The sequence below is a fragment of the Pezoporus flaviventris genome, unplaced genomic scaffold, assembly GCF_033815535.1.
Source record: "Pezoporus flaviventris isolate CSIRO_AGI_PZ_B2104156 unplaced genomic scaffold, CSIRO_AGI_Pfla_v1 ptg000083l, whole genome shotgun sequence".
NCBI classification, from domain to species: Eukaryota; Metazoa; Chordata; class Aves; order Psittaciformes; family Psittacidae; genus Pezoporus; species Pezoporus flaviventris.
Genome location: NW_026892631.1, coordinates 2,843,164 through 2,864,710, shown reverse-complemented (window position 1 = coordinate 2,864,710; position 21,547 = coordinate 2,843,164). Strand labels below are relative to the sequence as shown.

The 21,547-nt window shown below is 39.6% G+C and overlaps 1 long non-coding RNA gene across 1 annotated transcript; it reads left to right on the top strand.

Annotated features, from left to right (window-relative positions):
* Window positions 1–1,852: 1,852 nt before the first annotated feature.
* Window positions 1,853–17,685, top strand: LOC133280463 (uncharacterized). Its single transcript, XR_009747177.1, has 6 exons — window positions 1,853–3,945; window positions 5,155–5,581; window positions 5,740–5,800; window positions 6,970–7,065; window positions 16,681–16,774; window positions 17,064–17,685. It is a non-coding gene; the product is annotated as an uncharacterized LOC133280463 (long non-coding RNA).
* The last annotated feature ends 3,862 nt before the right edge of the window (window positions 17,686–21,547 follow it).

The following is a 21,547-nucleotide window of genomic DNA, read 5'->3' as shown; positions in this document are numbered from 1 at the left end:
ATTGAATAGGCCTCTGAAAAGTTACAGATTATCCATGGCCGTCTTCCTGCCTTTTCCCAAAGCCCTGCCTTTTAGAATATAGAATTGTTTAAAAAAGGAATTTAAACATCATCGAGTCTAACCATTAATGGAGCGCTGCCAAGTACACCACTAAACCATGTCCCTTTGCCACATCTACATGTCTTTTAAATACTTTCAGGGATGGTGACGCAGCAAATGTCCTGGGCAGCCTGTTCCAATGCTTGACCACCCATCTGAAGAAGAAATGTTTCTTAGCATCCAGTCTAAACCTTCCCTGGCACAACTTGACCCCATTTACTCTTGACTTCTTTTGGGTAACCCATTAGAAGTAAAAAAGGCCTCACAAAAGGGAAGTCTGATTTTTTTTATCTGAAATCAGCCATTTCAGTTCAATTCCATTCCATAAAGAACTGAAAGGCTTTTTTGTTTTTATTCCAAAGCCAAATGAAAACAATTTTTGAACTTCAACAGTTGTTGCAAAGTGGAATTGTCATTTTGTGGACAGCACCACTGAGCATATGGTTTTACTGTCAAATAAATCTCGTTTAATATCAAAATGAGTAATGTTGCACTGATTGTGTTCTTTGGTGTATTTTTAACTCACTTAAATCCTATCTCTTCTCATCTAAACAGACCTTTCAGAGAATCAAAGAGTTTTGCTGCAGAATTGAGTCCATTTTGCTATGCAGCATATTTTGTTATGCAAGCTATCCATTTTATTATGGCCTTTGCTTTGCAAGGACCACCACAACAGGAAAAAGTCTGTTTGCTTCCCCTTCCTGGGAGCATTGGACATGTTGCAAGAAAGCCTGTTCATCAAACAAGTTATAGTTCAGTTTTGCTGTTCCAAGTAATATGGGTAATCTGGAGAAATATTCTTAATTTTTTCCTAAGGGAAATTATTCCCTCTAGGTCTCAAATATAGGGTAAAAAAAAGTATTTTAATATATTTGAACTCATGACATCTCTGTGAAGTACAACAGTGTAACTACATCCCTTACACCTAAGGGGAGCTGAGGTTCTGGGGTGTGAAAAACTCACATCCTTGAGTATTTTGGTGCAAAGACCCTGACATTAAGGGTCTTTGCCCCCTTGCATTTCTTTATTTTTTAAAGAGGTATAGGATAATTGTTCTGCAGTTTGCTTGCATTCAGTTTTATTTTGAAACTTCTTTCTGAAGTAGGAGCTTCACACATACAGATCAGCGTGAACAAGTCATTTCACCCCACTCTGTCTCAATTTCCCTGTCTGTACAGTGAGAATGATGAAAGTTCTATAGAAGTATTGAGTACGTATGGGCAGAAAGAGTAGTTCAGTTAAATTTCACCTGACACAGAACAGACTGAGTGCTTTTTCCTCTGTGTCCATGTTCCTGTCAAACGATGCAGGACAGTTAGTACTCATAAACTAGCATCACACTTTGAATTGCTACATCTTTGGTATTAACAGGCATAGCTCCGTCCACAAAGCTGCACCAAGCAACCAGCAGAAGACATACAGCTGTAGCAAGGAGCAAAGGCAGGCAGCACTTCCCAGGGTTTTATGCTGACTTGAGCTCCTTTTGTCCAACACTTGACAAGGGGCCCAGGCTAAATAGGAGACCATAGGGCAAAGGGCAAAAGAATGATACTAATTCACAAACAGCCTCATAAAACTACTCTTATTGGCTCTTTAAAAAGTTGTAACTGTCTGCCAAAAGACCTACACATGGATGAGGTCACCACGAGCAGTCAGCAAGCCCTGCTATGCAAGAGAAAGATCTGGTCATGTTTTGCTTAAATCAATAGAGAGGTAGGTACAACAGAGGGGATCATAGCCTGGCTAGCTATTTTCTCGTCAGGCAGTCACCAGGAGTGGACAAATTTGTGCTTCAGTCTTAACTTAATGGTGTCCATAGGTTAAAAAAATACATGTGATCCAGAGAGTGTTTCCGTAAGATGCTGATTCCCAATCCAGCAAACCACTTCAGGATGTGAAAGTATCATTGTTTTCATTTGTCATTACCTGCTGTTTCATACAGAAAGGGCCTACCTTGCACACCCACTACTACTGTGGGTCAGGGTGCTCTCTGGGTTTCCTTTTCTTCACATAAACTATCTCATTAAGTAAATAAAGAAGATTGCTGAAGAACACCACCTGCTTTTCTGGTTTCAGTGGGGGAAAAAAAAAATCACTTTTCTCCCCACAGCTTTTTTAATCTCATAAATACATCATTTGAATAGCGGATTACTGCTCAGTTCCAGATCATATTTTATTTAAGTGTATCTTAGGCTTTCATTTTTGTCTTTTGTCATAACTTCCTTGTCCCACATTTATCAAACAAAGCTTAACTAACAGCTCATTTTTGTTTGTTTGGTGCAGTGTGGGTTTTTGCCAACCACAAACATAATTTATTTATTTATTTGGTTTGGCAAATGGTAAGGCTTTTTTCTCACATAACTTTCCTTGCAGTTCTCTTTTACTCTTGCTAAACACATCACTCCATTAAGCAATGAAGCCTGCTACCTCTATATACCCACCTCCCCCCCAAGGATCACCTCATTTATCACAAAGATTCAGCAGTGAAACAGTCATCATTTTATTTTGCTGCTTTCTTCACGGGACTAAGAAGGATAGTTTTATGAGGTTGTTTGTGAATTAGCATCTATAATTTTCCCTTTGCCCTCTGATCTCTCTGTCTGAGACCCTTGGCAAGAACAGAACAAAATGAGTGGAATTGAATATAAAACCATGGGAAATGCTGTGCCTGAATTTGTTTGGCTCAACAGCTGGATGAAAACAACTTAAGTGATGTTAAGCTTATTAATACCACGTGAGAATTAAGGATTTCAACCAATGAGATAATTAGCATTTGTATGCTCTGAAGCAAATAGAGAAAACCAGGCTAACCTAGCTCTTCATAAACACTGGTCCAGTTTAACGGGGTTAATCCAAGCTTTGGATGCTCACGTTTTGATGCAGTAAACAGTTGAGCAAGTGGATCCAAGAGGACCAGAACCAATCAAGTCAGGTCTAAGCAATCTCTGCCAGTGCAAATTTTCTGAAGGCTGCAAGAAATCAGCTTATTAGCCTTTTTCTCAGTAAGAACACTGGCATGGTGTCTGCAGGAGTTTCCTCTCTTAAACCTCCTGCTTTACAGTCTTATTGAGATAACTGTCACATTCAAAACTATTTAAGGGAAAGGGAAAACAAATACTCATACACTCATACACTCACACGCACAGACACTCCCATGTACACACACAGGGAACAGGATTGCATAAACTCCATTTCCTTAGGAAGCAGGACTAAAATTGAAGTGTTTACATGAAATAGCAAAGCAAAGCAGCCAAGGCTTTGGAAGGCTTTCAGCCAGAATCTTGTCTTCTGTAAATCAGTGTGGAGGGCAATAGAGCAGCACCAATTTGCACCAATTTGGGGCATCTGGCCCTTATTCTTGACTAGTCCATTGTATATCCAGTCTTTGCAAAATGAAAATGTCAGGTTTTTGAGACCAGGATCAAAGATGTGTTGGAAAGGACGTTTACTAGGGAATTGAAAACCCACAAGGGATAGAGCATGAAGGCTAAATAATATTATTTTAAAGTAATGGCTACAACATTTTCAGGAAGCTTGCTTTCCCTGGATACATCCCATTTTAAGGCATCACTGTTCAGTCTCATAAAGAATGCTGTTGCTTACAAAATAACCTCTAGTTCTTCTTGCTGTTTCCATTACTGCATTGATCAATTTGAAATGTCTGTTTGCTTGACATGACGGGGAGTGCAAATGATCTGAAATGTGATATAGTGTTGCAAGATGATTTGAACCACTCTTTACATCTTTCTTCCTTTTTTCAGAAGGATGACAGTAAGCCAAAAGTGTAAATGAAACCTGATTTAGGGAAGCACCTACCACAGTTATGGCCTGCCTTGATTCATTGTTGTAAGTAAAGTTACTATGTTCTGTTTCATTCAATAACGAAACAAAACAAAACAAAGGAACTACCAACTAAGTTTCTCTGACCACAGTTCATTAAGCCACCTTTGTTCCCGAGAGATTTGTCTGTCTTTGCAAGATGCTGAATTTCTGTATGTGTAGTGTTTCTGTCCTAGAGCAAACTATTGTCAGGCAGAAGCCTGAGACAGTGGTCCAAGTTACACTGACTCCTACATTTCATGTGCTTCCAGGAAACTGGAAGCTTCAGCTAGTCTTCATAAAGAAAGCTAGAGTCTTCATAAAGAAAGGGAGAATGAGGTTCTAGGTGAATTGAGATTCATGCCCTTTATGGTACAAAACCTAGCTCTTTAGAAACAGAATATCTTCTAAGATGTCAAGGAAATGTCTTTATAACATGTTCACTGTACACTCCAGAAGAAGAAGATTAAAAAGCAAACCTGACCTTTAGGTCATTCCTAAAGAGTGTTGAGATGGGTACCCAACTATTTCTTTCTAAGTTGGCTGTTGGTGTTGACATACCATACTATTATGTTAAAAAGTATTTTGATTCACTACTTGAAAGCAATTCTGTTGTGTGGAAAACAAGGCACCTTTCCTCCAGTCAATGAAAAAAGATACCTAAAATACAGAACCAAAGCCAACTGTTTTGGTGTCATCTTTGTCATTGTCTGATGGACTGATTTGAACCATAGCTCCCAGGACCTGCCCACTGTAGGTGAGATTTTGAACAAGAAATCAGGTATGGTTATGCGTGTGTTTTCAGAGAGGCCAGGCACCAGATTTAGCAAAAGTCAGTCATCTGGATAGCATGGAGATTGCCTGAGCAGGTATTAATTGTTCTGCACAGGTCAAACATATCTCTTGTAATGCCAAATAGAAACATAATTCATAGTCAAAGCATGATATGTATGAAAACAGTAACTCACATGAGTTTTTGTTGACCAGCAGGCTATAGGCTTTTCTCAGCTCATTCTTTGTTTCTTCATGGTTACAGGAACCACAGCAGATAAATTAAGATCATACCCACTTGGCCAGATTCTGGCCCAAGAAATCATACTTCCATATACTAGAATCTGTAACCAGCTGATTGTTTATTATAGTAAAACATGAATGAGCCTAATTCCTTGCCCCAAGCTCGTCTCAGATTCAAAGTACTTCAAGTCCCCACACCCTGTTGGTTTTGCTGCTCACTAGATGTGCATTGGAATCTGGCTGACCAAGAAGTGATGGGAATGTCTTCTTCCGAGAAGATATTTCATATGCTACAAAATAGTTTAGATTCAGCCAAGCTTCAGGAAAACATAAAATAGAGCTGACATTAGCTCGAAATCCAGGATCCATGCACCTTTAAAATTCTGGAGAAGTTCAGGCATGGAGCCTAACTTGGGCATTTTCTCAGATACTTCATAACAGCAAATTCATGCTGAAAGTGCCTCTGAGGAACTTCATGATGTGACTGATGCGCATCTTCTGAACTGTTCTTCCTCCTGCAGGTGATGCCACCAGCCTGAAAGAGCATGAAACAGCCCTACTGTTGTTCAGTGCTCCCTTCACTGCTGTTTCCTCATGAATCCAAGTACTACGTCCACAAGAACATCTTGTTGTCCACAGCAATTAAAAAGTATGTATGTAAGTGTGATTCTGAGGAACCACTTGTGCAGACTCTTTCCTATCTTTCAGAACATTTTCAAAATCTCTGTCCCAGTTATTAGAAGAAAATGAAGCTTTACAGTTAGAAAAACTGTCTGAAAAGATGCAATGTTTGGCTTCTTTCCTTAGATCCAGAATGTACTATGTGTTCCTTGGATAGTGGACAACAGGCTGGATAGTTCCAGATAAGGTATCCAATAACTTTATTTTGTGTCCCCACTTTTCTTGCCCTTGTTCCAGAGAAAATTGGAGAAGTGCCTGTGAAATAATTTTATTGTGAGGAGAGTTCTTATGAAAACGTCCTGTGCCATTTTTCATGGACCTCTAAAATGAACTCCCTAATTAAGTGCAAATGGGAAACGGACTTGGAGCAGGTTGTCTCTAATCTTGGACAAGACAGACACAGTAGAGTTTATGAACTTGATAGACCAAACCTGCCAAAAGTCAATTTTGCTTTTCTTCCGCACACTGCACATAGAGTATCTATAACATGTTGCTGAAAATTATGAAAAAGGGGGATTCCTGAGACATCTGTTTGCACTGAAAGTTAAAAAAAAAAAAAGGAAAAGCAGATGATAATCCCAGATGATAAACATTTGTGCAGATTGATCTTTTATGCAGTAGCTTTTATCTTCTCCTTAAAGAATCTTTTCTTCTTACTGAGTTGCAACATAATTTAAGAAATTGCACTCATATTAAAAAAAAATATGTTCCTATGTACCATGGAACTTATTTCTACTGAACTTACATGTAGGGAAACTTGGTTAATAGAGAAGAAGAAGAGACTAAACTTAGTTTGGTAAACTGCAATATGCAATTATAGGAAAATATGATTACATTAGAAATGAATATTTGTATGAATGCAGATACAGCTAACAGACATTTTCCATTTTAAAAGCGATGGACAAAAATTTATGACACTGATGTGCCAAGCCAAAAGGGAAGTGATATAATAATAAAGAACCCACCATATGGGTTCAGTCCTTCTTCATGGGTCTGAGCAATGACAGTCCAGTCTCAGAGAAATTCTTGAAGTGCAAGGTTGCAAGTTAGACTTGAGAACACCCTAAGAGGTGGGGTAGGTAGCCCTATAGGTTGCCATGAGGTTCTCCTGGGTTCCCTGCTCCCATGGCAGACACCACTACAGTGGCCCGAGCTGGAGCCCCTGCAGCTCAGTCTCAGACTGTAGGGCATTAAAAGTAATGTAAAACAAGAAGACTCCAAATACAACTGTGAATGCTAATATAATTGAAATACAGGCCATAGAATGAATTCAGATACTGTATGAGAATTTCCATGAGTTTTTTTCCCAGACCTCTGGCTACTGCTATATGACTGTGTTTCTGTTATTTCCCACAGCAGTGAAAACTAGTAGTAGCTCTTCCGGTATTGGTGTAAACCTGATGGAAGATCAGACTCGGACGCAAGAGATTTATTAATCTGTTTTACCCAAATGTATATAACCATCATAATCTGAAATGTGTTTTGTACCTATTCACATACATCCAAATGCTGTTAAGAAATACACACAGGAAGTCTCTTCACCATCCCTTGTAACACATCTGCTGGAAAGATCACCTTTCATCAGAAAGGAACGCTTTCTTTATGAGTGACTAAGCTCCTTTGAAATCCTTTTTTATTTCCCAGGGATGTATTCTTCCCTAGAAAGAAATATACTCTACCCTACAGGTCTCTCTTATTAAGATCTTCATTTGACTCCTTGACTTTACCCTTCATTAGTGACTTTCAGGTTTCTAGGTAGCAAGAACACAGGGCCATTTTACTCTTTGGGGTCTGCAAGCAGAGACAAGCTAGAAAGCAGAATTACAAATGTGTGAGGAAACTGATGCTCCTACCATTACAAGAGGCGGTTGTGGCAAATAACTGATTTACAACAACGTGTCGTGTCACCAATGCAAGTGACATGAAAAAGAAGTTCTGCAGTATTTTAAGATGAAGAAATAGGGCAAGTAATATCAAGTGATGAGGTCATTAGAGTACATTCTGGGGTTTGAATTTGCTCACACTTCTGCACTGCAGTGCATGTAAATGGTTGTATCTATCTTTCTTTGCACTCAAGCATAAAGAAGCATCTAAACATGAATGCGTATTTTATGTAGCATATCTAAGGACTGTGTGGGTGATTTCAGAGTGTTCTGAACACAAGGGGAGCAGGACTTCTTCTCTAACACAGATTTACTACCTGCCACTTGGCAGAAAAAAGTAACTTTCCAATTTTAGCACTCTCTCTTGCAAAATACTGAATGGCCTCAATTCTCCTGATGCCTAGAACTTTGCACCACATGGCCCTAGCTAAGGTAATATGATGTGCTTAAACCAAATGGTACCTCACAAGTATACAGATGGTACTTTCACTGAAAGTCAGTGGTGGCCACACACGTGCAGGCATGAGAAGATATTGCTGTAGAAGCTGCATATAGAAACTACATCTAAATTTTACTGTTCTACAAAACTGCTCCTTAAAGCTACTTTCAATAACAAATGTCATCATTTAGTCTAGCAGATCAAAACACGACGTGGAAGTACATCTGTGCTATTCAAAGCCCTCATGCTGCCAAACACCTTAAATCTAATCTAATTTGGTTTATGTGTACTTATTAGCACCTACATCTGGGTTACATCACTAAAATCTTTCTTAGGACATTGGCATTTCACCAGTAAGTCTATTTTAGCTTGATTTGTCTTGACTTTGTCTTTATTTTGGTTCTATCATGATCTTTCCTTCCAGATTTAATATAAAGGGGTCCCTGACATTTATGGAACAAACACCTGCTGAAGTCCCGTGGGATTTTGAGTCCAAGAAGAACAATAAAAAAGGTTTATCTTGAATGTAAGACTTGGTAAACTGATTTCTTGTAATAGACAAGAGTGCATCATGATTCTGGATTTATGTTGTTTCCTGGAGACAGCCCTGAATGTCAGGTGTCATGAAAGCGTGAGAACACTTACTTAATAAACAGAGATCCCTGTGACAGTCTCTCCATTGATTTTTTCACCTCATAAATATGTCACTTTAGCTCCATGCTCTTCTTGAGAAACTTTCCATCTACTCTGATGGAATGGAACTATCCTGGAAGTATTTAGACAAAGTTAGGCTTCCATTTAGGCTTTTTCTGGAGAGAAGAAATATTAATTTAAAAAAAGGAAAAAAAAAACAAAAAAAACACAGAAAACAACAATGCAGGTTCCATTTTGGGCTCAGGTATATTGGATCATCATGTCCCATCGTTATTTTGTCCTGAAGAGGCCAGCCCATGATCAAGTGTTGCCATGTGGGAGAATTCAATCACAGTTTGTCTCTGGGCTTTCAGAGCTGCATATGCTTTGGCAAAAGAGTAAGAAGTGGAATAGAAGAGACTGGGAATCTCTTGCAGGCTCTGTTACAGATTTCCTGTGACACTCTATAGGCAGTCTTTTAGGTCCAGACTTTCAAAAGTAATTAATCAGATATTTGGCGAATTGATTCTGAAAAAGTGTTGGTTTGTACAACATCCAAATGCTAAAGTTGCACACCCTTAGTTCATGGCTCTTACGGAATTCTGCAACATGCCCTATAAATGCCGACTTTGAATACCAAACAAATATCTTCTTAATCATTTTTTGTTAATATGATCTTTCCTTCACATCATAGTAAAGATAAACTTGATGCTGAATATACAGACATTCTTCAGAGCAGGGATTACTGAAAGACTTCCAAATAGGAAGGGCTGAAGTGTAAAACTGTTCGGTTTGGAGGAAAATACAAAAGAAACACAATGAAGAATTTTAAAAACTAATATAGAATGTTGCTGCTTTTTGCACTTCTTTGTACTTCAAAAGGGCCAGTGGATCATGTTCTGGCAATGAGATGTGCTACTGGGCTTAATGAACTTCTTGAATCCCACTGGGCAATTCCCACAGCAGACATGGAAATGTGATGTGTGATGCAGGCCAAACTAAGGTCCTGCAAATGTGTTCTCAGTCATTACTCATCTTATGGGAGTGCAATGCACTCTTCAAGATTTGTAAAGTGCTTGAGATTTTCTTATACAGGGTGTGAAAAATCATAAGTGTGTGTGAGTGCACGTGTGTCTGCACATGCTTCTCTGAGAGGGTTTTAATTTATGGACAGAGACTTTTGCACACAAATAAACACAGTCATACATAGTTTCATGTCCTCTTGAATTAACCCATCTGGCCAGACTTCACCGGCATGGACTGGATTCATGCAGATAATGAGAGAGAAAAATAGAAGGATTAGTAAAGCAAAATAGGAAGGACAAATGATCTTAGGGAAGATGAAGGTGTCGTCACCTAGTCTGTAGAAAATGTATTTTAAATGTCAGATTTTGCTCCAGTATCTACCTAGCACAATTCTCAACACAGTTCTAGTCACAGCAGTATCTATGGACTCAGTACCATGTGATGTGGAAGCTTGCACACCCTAACAAGTGGTCCCCTGGGCACCTATTTTCTCTTTCCTTTGCTTTTTCAGTACTGTCAGCACAGCAGCAGTTATGCTCAAGATTATGTGTCACGTTGAGTTACAGCTTGATCATGTCACTTTTCTGTCATACATTGACATTGGGTTCAAATTCAGTGATCTTCTATGGAAAATCAAAGTTATAAAATGAGGTCATTCCCATGTGAGTAAACACAATAAATAAAGGATATTGATTAAAAAAATGGGAATGTAAAGTTAGTTTAAATATTGCCATCATGGGAGTTTTGCCCTGTGTTTAAAGAGCACTTGACAAAGCCGTTTCTATACTTAAAACAAGCTCTTAGCAAATGAGACAATATTTCATCAGGGTTTATTTAACGTCATATTCAGTCTGATTGAGTTTAGTAAAGGAGATAAATACAGAGTTTAATTGTTCAAATATAACCAGCTGGTACACAGGCAACCTTTTCATTGCTGCTTCAATAGCAAAAATATGACTCCTTTTGCGCACAGAATATCAGAGCAGCTCACAGAAACGGTGTCACCAAAGCCAGCTTACTGACTACTTGCCAAGAGAATTCACCCTAACCCCTAGGAGTTTTTGGTCCTCATGCTGCTGTTGTCAGCAAGCTGTGGAAAAGGATCGAAAGGAAGATGTGCGCCTAGAAATTGGAAATGGACTTAAAAATCCTGAGTTGGTAGCTGGTGAAGACCAGACCTGCCATCAGCTATATGCCGATATGAAAGCTGTCTCACCTTAGTTTTCACCTGAAGCTTTTCTTTTATATGAATTAAATGCACAGATTCAAGCAATTAAAAAAACGAGTTGAAAAGTGATGCTTGAACCTTACTCAGAAACTTAAAGAATTTCTTCTGTGTCCTTTCCCCCAGATTTAATAAATTCTCTGCCTCCTAAGCACAGGGAAGTTCAACTTTGCTGATCCTGACTTTAACTCTGTAATCTTCAGCCCATTCAATTGGTTTCCTGCTAGCTTCAGCAGCTCCAGTGATGTTTTCTTAACAGCCATCTTTGATACGTGCTAATCTGTTAACCTCTTCTTTCTCCTCCTTGTGGCTGTTACAGTAAGAGAAGTTAAGAGTAAGGACAGTAATTTTTAAGGGAAACTGTATTCTTGGTTTCACTTGTTGGTGCATGAAGTCTTGGGAGTGTGGGAGTGTGACCAGCTTGATTTCCAAGTACACAAACCATCTGCCAGGATCTGAGTAGACTTTATCAGGCAGAAGGCTCAGTTCTCAGCCTGCGTCTGACTAGTCCAAAGGGCTTTTCTCTAGCCCAGATCAGGATCTGCAATCATTTATAGAGCTGTTCAGGAAATTTAATTTCTTTTTCTCTGGGAGAAAAAAAAACCAACAAAAAAACCAAACCCAACAAAACAGACTTTATTTTATTTCAGTAAAATCATTCACAATCAAAGAACAGAAAACACAGCCTATTAAATCCTGCTGTTCGAATTACTGAAAACAAACCAAAAACCTCCAGAAAAGTAAACCCATATTTCACTTAGTAGGAACCTCAAGTACTGCTCCTAGGACTGAGTTTGTTTGTCTTAAAGTTCCTTTTTACCAAAAATTTTCAACTAACTCTCAATGACCAGGGCCTTGGACCTACTGTTGAAAGCAACAGGAGATCTGGAACAGGATCGGCCCTGCAGTGATCAAAATTAGGATTTCTCTAGATGATCTTTTGTGTAGGAATACTCTACACTAAAGCTACAGAAGAGAACTGCAATGGAGCATAATAGAGAAATCATCCAGAAGACTCTGAATAGCAGGCAGGAGATTGTCTCAGTGTAGACATCTGCACATTAACAGCGATCCAGCTAAAACAAAGCTTACAAGAAAAACCCTTTCCTGTTACATACTCTTTTTGGTTTCGGACAACACAGATGAAGATGTGATACCTGTTCCTTTCCACAGCACTCAGGACAAACAGTACTCACCTTCCCCTGAGGTCTCATGCATCACTATTGACCTGTTCCTCTTAAACCACTAATCTGTGACTACTTCTGAATGAAATAGAATATTAAAAGAGATTTCCTCCTGAGCCCAGTAAAGAGCTTGAAATTCTTCCAACTCTGCTAGCCTGCTAATCCTTAAATTATAGATGTTTTTTTAATCTGGTCTAAGTGGGTGTCTCTGCTCTTAGTCACTGACAGACATGCCTTAATTTTGGTGACTGTTATCCTGGAATTCCCTCAGCTGTACAGTGAAGGATAAGCTACATCGCTAAGCTCATCATATGGCCACCATAAAGAAGAAAAAGAAAACTGACTTAGATTGTAAAAAATGGGTTCTTAGGAACAGTTCTCTAGGTTGGCTCTGCAAAAAGACGTTCCAAAAGCTTAGCCTTCAAGTGGCAATAGTTCTTTGAGTCTTTTAGAAGCTATTGGCCCCAGAGTTTTATTTACACTCAAACTTAGTGCCTGGATTTTGCAAGCTTAATGATCTGCCTGTGGCTTGCAGGGCCAATACTGGGAGCCAGCAGGCATTCAGTCCATTGGAAAATTGGGCCCGTTATCTAAATCCGGCCCACAGAAATCTAATCTTAGCCAGGAGTTTGTACCATTTGTCAGCACACAACTCTTCCTTCTCCCCTCAGAGGTTTTCCAGATTGCTTGTATCGCGTTTCATTGGGTACTCCTCTTATTTTCTGAGTAGCCTTACGCCTTTTTTTGGTTGGTTGTTTTTGTTTTTGGACAGCTCTGTCAAGAGATTTCATAAGGTAACTTCATTAAACTTAAGGAAGTTACCACACTGACAGTTTGCAGTGTGTTGTGAAAGGTGTAGTGACTTGGAAAGTCTGACTCGTTGTCAAAATGAAATGTGCTAGTGCTGTGTGTAAAAACCCACTGGCCCCTCAGGGAAAACAATGAAAATATTCAGCAAAGACACAAGCCTGCCTTTGTATTGTGTGTTTTATATTTCTCCTCTTCTATCTTTTTGCTGTGGAGGCCCTCTGATAGAAAAATTAGGCTTTGGGGTTTTATTTCCTTGGTAAAGCAGGGCACAGAACTTGTTGCAGTTGCAAATCAGACAAACATGGGAGTGTGATGACTAATTAATAGCAGTTAAACTGTCATTTGCAAGGTATCTGAAGTGTCTAAAGGAGTTGCATTGCACAGCAGCCTTCTATGCAGAGTCCAAACATTGGTCTCACACTGACTCACAGCAGGGCCATAATGTGCTCCTGGCAATTCCCAGGATGTTTGGAACTAAAGAACATATGTGCTATTGCAAGTTCTCCAAGTACCTACATCTATGAAAATGTTCACTATCATTGAACCTGTTGTAAGAGGTTTCTATATCAAGTGCTTTGCTTGATCTACAAGCGATTATACTAGTTCCTACAGCTTCCAAGCATGTTGCAAGGGAATGAAAATCACCTTTTACAAGCCAGTGAAACTGACAAGGAAGAGAGGCAGTGGAATCTTGCCTGCCCCATGCTCATCACCACCACTGTGGAACAGGAGTAGTTGTTGGTGTACTGCTTGCTCTTCGGTGCTCCTGATGCCGAGATGAACGCTGTTCTTTCTAAAGGGCTTGCCTTTTCCTGTACACGGTTCCCTGAATCCGAACAATGCACAAGGCCTTGTGCAAGAATGAACTCCATCTGAGTGTGCCTGAAAGGTATAAACACCACCAAGCTCCAGGTGTTCCCCAAGGAGGTAGTTACTTCCTCTCTTCCAGTTTCATGGTAGATTTCCCCATGGAGATCCATGGAATTGATCTTTGTGATAAGTGGTTTAGTAGGGACCATACACAGTTCTTCAGAGGACCATGTCTCACCTTTACTTGTACATTAAGCCTGTAAGAGCAAGCTGAGAGACTTTCTGGCCAAAGAAAGGAGTTGCTGCCTAAGCTTATTTCTCTTCCTGTCACATCGCAATTTTGTAAGAAGACTGATCCATGCTTTCAAAGAGCAGGAAAATCCAGACTTCACTGAAGCTAATGGTAAAGCATTCATTTTTAGCAAAACCAGGGTTTCTCTGTCCAGTTTCTACCTAAATGTATGGGATACACTGGAATTTCATACTGCACTTTGAGGGGAGAAAATCCTTCCTACCTGCAGTAGCTGATCAGGTTGGATCCTGAAGAAGGGTTTGCTCACTTGACTTGTTTCTGAAAAGCTGCCATCCTTTTCCCAGACTTACATTAGACAAGACCTCATTTATTTATGTCCAGTCTCATTTGCTCTCATGGCAGCTCTCTGGAGGTGGGGATGGTGCTGACTGCACCATGAGTGAAGTATCCGTCCGTGCATTTTAGCTCACGTATGCCTCTGATGGATGATCCACCATTAAACAAGGAGTCTGTGCTGACTCTTGAGAAAGAGATTAACAGGTAAAAGTTCAAGATGTCTTGTGTCTGGCAACGCTTTCACTGCTGTGCCATTAGCAGTAACACAGATAAATAGCAGCACAAAATCTTCAGCAATAAGGCAACATATTTTAGGAAGGAGGAAGAATAAATTACACAAACATAACATTAGACCTTTAAAAGGCTGCATTGTGCAAGCCATTTTGTGTACTCAAAATGCTTTCTCCTTTCAATTTTTCATTGTCTCTTCAATTTGTACTCATTGTTCTTAACAAATAAAGAAGCAATACCAACAAGGTTGCATTAGATGAAGTTAAAACCAGTACGAGGTCAAAGCCAAATAAGATTGTTAGAAATGAATTCGTCCTTTTGGTTTTTTTTTTTATGAAACCAGTTATCCTATATTGATACAGCAAGAGGCTAACGCTATAACCATCTGAGAGCAGATCGTGTGTACCCCATGGGGGTGCATCAGGCCCTGCAGCCATGCCAAGCCCCAGGGGGAAGATGGGGCTTTCTGTCAGTTGCTGCTAATCCACTAGAGGCCATTGTGACACAGAGTAAAGGGTGCCTGGCAGAGCATTTCACACCAGTGCTGCTCAACCATCCTTTTTGTCCCGTTCAAAATGATGAGTTAAGGACTTTAGTTAGTAGATATTCAAGGGGCAGCGGAGTGGAGAAGTGATTCCTCTGGATGTTGCGAAATTTCCCATGTATTACAGAGGAAATTCTGCTAGGCAGAAGCACGGATTTGCGCATAAAGTTCGTGTTTCAGCAGAGTGTATCTTGTCGTGGCATTTTGAACAGGACGTGCAGTACTGTGCAATTATTTGCAATCTAGAAGAAAACATCCTAATGATTTTTTTTCCTATTCACAGCATTTTCAAAAAGCAGCTGCCCAAGGGCTGTTGAGGAAATGCTGTGACAGCAGTTAGAAGTTAATTAGTTTGTACCCATCCATGAAAATGGGAGAAGAAAAGGGTGATTTTTGAAGGAAAATTGTGTTTCTGCTGGGGTGGATGATGAGCTATCAGGAAACTTCAATTTGCTAGTGATGCAACTGGGGAAAGGGAGAAAAAGAATCAAATAAGGGCAAATACAACTGTCAGGAGGATAACACAACAGTGAGAAAGGAAGAGATATCCAAAGGGGCAAGGCCCCTGGCCACACAAGCCTGTACATCTGAAGGCAGTGGAATCATTTCTAACAACTCCTAGGCTTGCCATCAGAGGAAAGATTTGATTTCATTTGTCACTTGTCATTTCCATTTACCTCTGCAGCTACCTGAAGGTACATCAATAGTATTTGATGAAATGATGTAAAGAGGTCAACCAAGTCTGGTGTTGAGTTGAAGAGAAACCCTGCAAAACTGGCTAATTAGTATTAGTGAGGTAATTCTTCATCTCTTTCTTGTTATGTACTATATAATGTACATCACATCAAAATGTTAAATGTATATATATACATATATGAAGATACTATTTCAGAACTCAGTATAGGAACATTTAACATCTGCATGGAAAAGAAACACCGAAAGGTCTGAGATAATGCAGTGTTATCATGTCAAACAGATTGTTTCTTGTGGATGCAATATCGTAACCTTGCTTGTGTTGGGATTTAGGGATCGATGAACTAATGAGCTCTGATCTTCCTGATACTGGGACAGATCAGGAACAATTCCACTGACACCAACCAACTTGACAGTTACCCAAGTTGTGGTATGTGCAGGATCAGGCTCCACATCTCAGGGGAAACATGAACATTGCCTCTCTTACCTTTTACCTGAAGCACCTGGAAACACATTCATGTGTGGAAAATACTTCTCTGGAAAACAGGACAACTTCTTCTATGTCTGAAGGGACTGATCCCACCTGTTTTTAAGGCAGCGGCTGCTCATTGTGTGAGGGTGTTGGGGAACTTGGTCAGAGAGTGGCTGTCAGCATCGAGTCTAAAATTAAGAAAAGGAGGAAACACTGATTTATTGCCCAAAAAGTAAATCTTTTATTTAAGAAACAGAAAGTTTGCACACACGTTTTTAGACAAGAGTTTTTCAAGGAGTATGTGAGACACAGAGAGCAGAAAAGCAATGCTTGTGAGGTAGGCAGGATTTTTTAAACAGAAATACATTCACTTAATGAATAAAGCATCAAACCTGCACTGCAAACCCTGTGTTTTTAAAGGTTTAGAAAGCTAATATAATGTGAATCTAGCCATATAATCCTGTGTTCAAAAAGGCGAAATAATAATAACAATGTAACCTCATCCTCTGTATTTCCTCATTTCCTTAGGGCCACGGTTTCAAAAGGTCTTAAAAAACATAGCAACAATACATTCCAACACTTCCCTCTGATTATGGGAAAGCACCCTGCTCTCCAAGCCTAGGTAAGTGTTGACGTGCTCAGTACCTCCAACCTTTTCCTCTACGAGCAGTTAGAGGAATGGGTCACACGTGTGTGTGGTAGGGGTCAGGTCTTTATTTCAGCTTTTGGGCCTGGCCCAGCAAGCATTTCAAATTAGGCTTGGGGTTTTGTCATCTGAAGAAGTTTCATGGGTTTTCACTGAAATACTGTGTCATGCGTAGCACTGCTACCAATGAGATTCTGGGGAATTGAGCTCCTTCTGCAAACATAGATATTAATCTGCATTTACAAGAGGGCGCGTTTCCTTTCAGACTAAAAACTCATCCCCCCAAGTTGGTCTTTTAAATGACCTGTGAGGCCCCCATCCTGCGATAACACCACCCTGCCTTCCCCAGGCAGATTCCTCTATCTGCACGGCAGCCTTGGACTCTTTCTGGGGTTGTGCACGACCTCAGGGACCTATCAGCATGGAGCTCGCTGGAAGATGGATGGCTCCAAGAAAACTGAGGGAAGAGTCAGACTTGGTTGGAAATGTTTAGCAGCTTCTCTTGGGAAAGCTGGAAAAAGCCTGAATAACTGACAGGAACAGGAGCAGGCATGGACAGATCTCTAATGCAAACCCTGGCTAAATTTGAATAGTCCTGTGGACGTCAGTAAACCACAAAGAAAACGCTGTCTTTTAATAGTGATCGTGAGCATTTCTACATGTGCTGAATGTTTAATTTGAGATTCTTGGGTAAATTTATAGGTATTTACTTTTTTCAGTGCATGGGTAAGCTGCGGTATTATGGAGGATTTGGCAGCTGATTCTCTGCAGATAACAGCTGCAGATCTGGATCCATAACCTAGGAATCCTGATTACTAGATAATTGCTCCACAACGCATCCAGAGCATAAAAAAAAAAAAAACAATAAATCATCTCTCTTTAAACAATGTAAATTAAATTGTGGTTGTTGTTTTGCTGTTTTGCTTTTTTTGAAGGTATTTGGGTCTGGGTTTCTCTTGATTTTGAATCTTCTAGGACAAAATGAGCTCTTCTCTAGTGCTACCGTACTCTAGCTGTGGGAAACCAATTTACTTGGATCCATTCCTTGATTTTAAAATAAGGGATGCGAAATTGTTTTGAACTGTTTTTTCACCAACTGACTTTAGTTCAGGTAAACCCTCTGAGGGATTTGGCTATGTTTGTAATTTTGTAATAAATATTCAATTACTATCAGAACAGCCCCTCTTCAGCTGGGACAAAGCCACACCACCACCCCATTCTGGTGACTGCAGCAGCACATGTTATGACAGAAATGCTTCAGTCTTGAGCATAGCTACTTCCCTATTTTTTTTAATTGTCTATTCGTGCCAAGAATATTTGCCTTTCTTCTTCTTCTTCTTCTTTTATACACATGAAACAGAGTTCTCCATTACATTGAGCTTCAAATCTGCATTTTCCAGTGCCTGGAGAAGATCTGTTCTCAGCCCACACTGTAGCTCTCTTGGGTAAAGTTTTTAGTACACAGTGAGGAGTGCATCACGCTTCAGCCATAACTGGAATGTGCACAGCTTTGTGAAGTTTCTCAGAATGACTCAAAGAGTGGAAGCAAATAAAAAACCACAGAGATATTTGTATCTTAAATGTGCTTCAAGTAACTGCATTATTACCACAGCACCTCCTAGGCTTCCCGTTTTTGCAGATTGCACATTGTCACCACTTCCTAAATAGCTGTGTTTATTTATTGAAACTCAAGGGGTTTATTTAACATCTCACATAAAAAACAATTCTCCTTATCCAAGTCATTTAGGCCAACATCTCCAAAGTTTGGTGCCTATAGCAACCCACCTTAATCCTTATTTAGACGTGCATGCAAGCAGCTTTATTTTTAAGCAATATGAAGCATTTCTGGAAACCATATTTCTAATTTCTTTGGTTGCCTGGCTTTGAAATTAGGACCCAGCTCACCAGTGCATTAAAAGCCCAGCTGATATAGGAGTCCTTAGTCATGGCAGGGGCTGCAATCAGAGAACTCATATAACTTTATAAGTGAAGCATAGCCTTGAGTGAAGTGCTGGACTTGAGACTATTTCTTATGACTGACACACATGGAGTTGAGGTGAGATTGCAGTAGAAATGAAAGCTATGTGGTCATGTCTCACTGGGGATGGGGGATCCAGGGTATAATTCCCATAAACCTTTTCCAGGATCCCAGCACTGTCACTTCGATTTGGAAATGTTAATGGGCACATTATCATGTGCTCAGTCATTAAATTGCATAGCCAGTGAAGGGAAATGTTTTGGGAGAAGCTAGGAGCTAGTTGGAAACATTCTGTAAGAAATACCAGAGATCTCTTCCCTTACAAAAGGAGAATGCATTAAAATTACTTTTTGTTTGTGACAGACCACACACTTGCTCCCATCATATTAAATGTGGTGTAACTGGGTTGGAGGCTGTAAGGGTAGGTCCAGTGGAGCTAAAAATGTGCCTCAGGAGGCTGATGGCTGCTGTGTCAGAGAACCACAGCAGCACTTCTGGTGTGGGCAATGAACAGCAGTGAGCTGGGGAAGTGGCAACTTTTAGATTGTAATTTTGCAGGTTTAAGCCCCTGCCAAGTCCACAGTGTCAGCCAAAACCACAGCATTGCAAAATGTGCCTTAACAGCAAGCCAAAAAAATCAATATGCCTTCCTTCTTTTCCTGGAGCATGACAGAAAGCCTGTATAGTCAATAGGTGTCCTAGTGTCAGTCTAAGTGGGCACTGTATAAAATCCTGGTGGACAGAAATTAACAGAGGGAAAATAAGGAATCCACACGCAAGGACACCTTTATTATAGGAGCTCCTCTGTGAAGGAAGCAGATGGGGTTTATGCCATGTAAATAGATAAAGCAGTCTTGCACGTAAGACATTAGTAGCAGTGCATGTTAAGGACTACCTACTTAAGTTCATTTCTGCATAGTAGATCAAGTAAGGAAATACTGAACTGTAAACCTCTGCTAATTTACAAAAGGGCACAACAGTAGGTAAAAGCATAGCAAATTAGGAGAGATTAGATTGACAACACTGTATAAATCTTGGTTGGTAACTGTACTTGGATGGCCAAGATCCTAAGAGCACTTATATAATAAAACTGTGCTCAAGGAAATATTTGCAGATTGAAGGGAAATGATAAGAGAGCAAATTATTTACACAATTTTATTCAGCTATCTATGACTGTGGTTTATAATGAAAATGGGAGGCCAGATTTGATCTCTAAATGGGCGCAGCTCCACAGATCTGGCTTGTAATTTGCAAATAATTTATCTGAAGATAAATAACAATGTATAAGGTTACTCATTGTTTGCATGGATTGATGATAATTCATATATATACACTTTCTTGCACTTTCATGCATACAATGATGGAAGTTCTGCAGACAAAACCAAAAATACAGTCTCTCGAGTCAGACTGATTCTACCACCGTGTTACTGAAATTTCTAATCATCATCTCATGACAATAGTTTCAAGGGATTTGTGAAAAAGTAGCAAAGAATACACTTTTCTGTAATTTACTATTTCCTGTAATTCATCATACCATTTTTTCCCCAAATTGCTTTGACTTTTTTTTCAGGAGTATCATATATCACAGTCCTACTGCTAGTGACCCTTTTTCAACTGATATTCTTCTGCTTTTGTGCATTGTTTATTAATTGCTGTTTCATTGCAAAGACAACTGTGAAACTAAAAGGCAAAGCAAGAAACAATGCAATAGGGTAAGACAGTTGACTAGAAAGTACCCCTGCAGGGCTTTCTTGGTTACCAAAACAAACCAAACCAAAGAGATTTAGATAACTTAAAACTTCAGTATTACTCATCGAGTACATGAAGTTCTGTAGTCTGGGTTTCACAGGTCAAACTAGATCCATTCTGTTTGTATGGTATCTACTCAAATCGATTGAAACCACTGGCAAATGTTAAGGGTAGCCACACCGAGTACATTAGGAATGGATTCATCTTTGAGAACCATAACTAATGATGTTAAAGTAAAATGAAAATAATAGTGGCAACATCAAGGGAGAAATGCAAAGTAACATATAACATAAGGGCTGGCTAAGGTTGGAGTCTGCAGTAACTGCTTCACCTATGAAGCTGAGAGAAGTGCCACAAGCTCTCACTTTTTGAGTGGTTTATTTACTAAGCTAGAAGATGAGAAATAATCATTGATTTTGATAGGGTTGCTAGACATAAATAAAAAGCATACCACAATTTTATAAGGACAGGAATTACTGTCCTTCTACAGAGGAAAATATGAACATATTAAAGGCAGTATTCCAGAGTTTTTGTATGCTTTTGTATGCAGAGTTTTGATATGTGTTAATACCTTTACAACTAAGCCACTTGAATCCAAGGACGAGAAAAGACAGATTAAGGTGCACATCTTTTTAAAAGCTGCATTTTTGTGATCTAGCTGTGTACACTTGGAATGATCTTTCAGGATTCCCAGCAATTATGTAAGGAATGGCTGTAATTTTTTTATTGTGGCAGAAGATGATCAAATAATGAAGGAGCTGGCTGGGAGCTGGAAATTTTTCATTCAGCTTCCAGCTCTGACACACTCTTCCTGTATGACCCTGGTTAAGTCACGCAATCTCTTTGTCACCCAGTTCCTCATCTGAGCCTTAAGTATGTGAAAAAATGAAGGATTTTTGATTATTTATCTCTCTGAAAAAGCATCTCTAATGTCACACCTCCCGAGAGCATCCTGATCCACAGCACAGACATTAACATCTCTTTGTGAACTGCACATTAAATTGCAGTCTGATTAACCAGAT